This window comes from Adiantum capillus-veneris, chromosome 4 (genome assembly GCF_014529385.1).
Source record: "Adiantum capillus-veneris isolate H3 chromosome 4, ASM1452938v2, whole genome shotgun sequence".
NCBI classification, from domain to species: domain Eukaryota; kingdom Viridiplantae; phylum Streptophyta; class Polypodiopsida; order Polypodiales; family Pteridaceae; genus Adiantum; species Adiantum capillus-veneris.
The window spans coordinates 150,580,846-150,582,712 of record NC_140934.1 but is presented as its reverse complement, the minus strand read 5'-3'; positions in this window follow the sequence as shown (position 1 = coordinate 150,582,712).

Genomic DNA, 1,867 nt, shown 5'->3' with positions numbered 1-1,867 from the left:
AGTTTGAATGTTGTTTAAATTATCGTGTATTTAAAACTTGATAGCATGCTACAAAACCATGACCAAGTATTTTGTTATACATGGATTAAGGTCACCAAATTATGACAAGAGTGTTTAATAGTATTTTCCTTTACATATTATCTTTTTTAATTGCTGTAATCAATCTATATGCTGCTTTAAAATCATATCAATTGTTTTTTTTGACACCTCATTTTTTGAGAAGCTACTTCTAGAAGCATTTGTTGAATTTTGAAAAGCACTGATGTCATACAAATCCTCTTTCCAAAAACTATATTGGAGCTTTATTCTTAAATTTTATAGTAGAGAAAATAAAATAGACTCATACAATCATGATAATTTATCCAAATTAAAGGCAACTAGAGCTTAGAAATCATAAAATAACACAATCCTAGCATACACGTTTAGAATTTGGGAAACGGGATTTTCCCAAATTATCTAAAATGGTGTTATTAAGAAAAATTCGTATGTGGTTGAGGGCCTATTCTATGACAAGGTAAATGGACGAAATGATACTTATGTCCTTTTGGACAACAAGCCAACTACTCTAATCTACTCCCATCTGGTGTGATGCATTAGGTTTTCCATGTCCCCGAGGGAAGGTGAGCATAATGTATATGATATGTCAAATAAAATATTCGAGAAAATCTATAATAGCATGCCCCCAGAGGAGAACTTGTAAGATTTATTTCTGTAAATTTGACTTCGGCCAGCACTTTTAACAATAGCTAGCACTTTTTAAAAAAAATATAAAAATAAAGGAGGCAGTGAACTATATTAAAGAGAGTCACGAAGGATTACATCAAAGCTTGGGGAGGGGGATCACCTGACTACTACCCTCTAAAATTATAGCTAATCACCCCTGCTGAAAAGCTAGCACTTTTTACAATAGAGTGATAAAAGACGTCTTTTAAAACACTTGAAAGCACTTCTGAGCACTTGGCCAGTTGACCAACACTTTACCAGCCCCCCTGAACCACTTTCCCAGTCCCCAAAAACACTTAAAAGCACTTATGAACACTTTACCAGCCCCTTGTTCCACTTGACCAGTCTTTGGACCACTTAGGACCACCTGAGCAGCACTTTTAAGCACTTTATACTACTTGACAAGATTTATGAACCACTTGAACACACCCTAAACCACTTGGACATCACTTTATACCATTTGACAAGCACTCTGAACCACCTGACCAGCACTTTGAACCACTTGACCAACCTCCTGAACCACTTGGACATCACTTTGTTCCACTTAAACACAAGTTAGGAGCCCCCTGATAAACTTGACCATCTCTTTGGACCACTTAGGACCTCCTAACCAACACTTTTAAGCACTTTATACCACTTGACAAGCCCCTTGAACCACTTAACCACCCCCCTGAACCACTTGGCCAACACTTTATACCACTTGACAAGCACTTTGAACCACCTGACCAACACTTTGAACCACTTGACCAAACCCCTGAACCACTTGGACAACACTTTGTACTACTTGACGACCACTGAACAACCACCTGAACCACTTGACCAGCTCTCTGGACCACTTTGGACCACGTGACCAGCACTTTATACTACTTGACAAGCACTATGAACCACTTGATTAGCTCTTTGGACCACTAAGGACCACCTGACTAGCACTTTTGACCACCTGACCAGCACTTTGAAGCACTTTATACTACTTGACAAGCACTATTGACCACTTGACCACTTAACCAACACTTAACACAAATTCCAGTTTTGACAGCAACAGTAACATCTGACTTTCAAAATTCTTCATAGTATATTCATGTTTAGATATAAGGAAAATTTTCTTTACAGGGAGTTATCTTTTTCAAGGATTAAAGTCAATTAG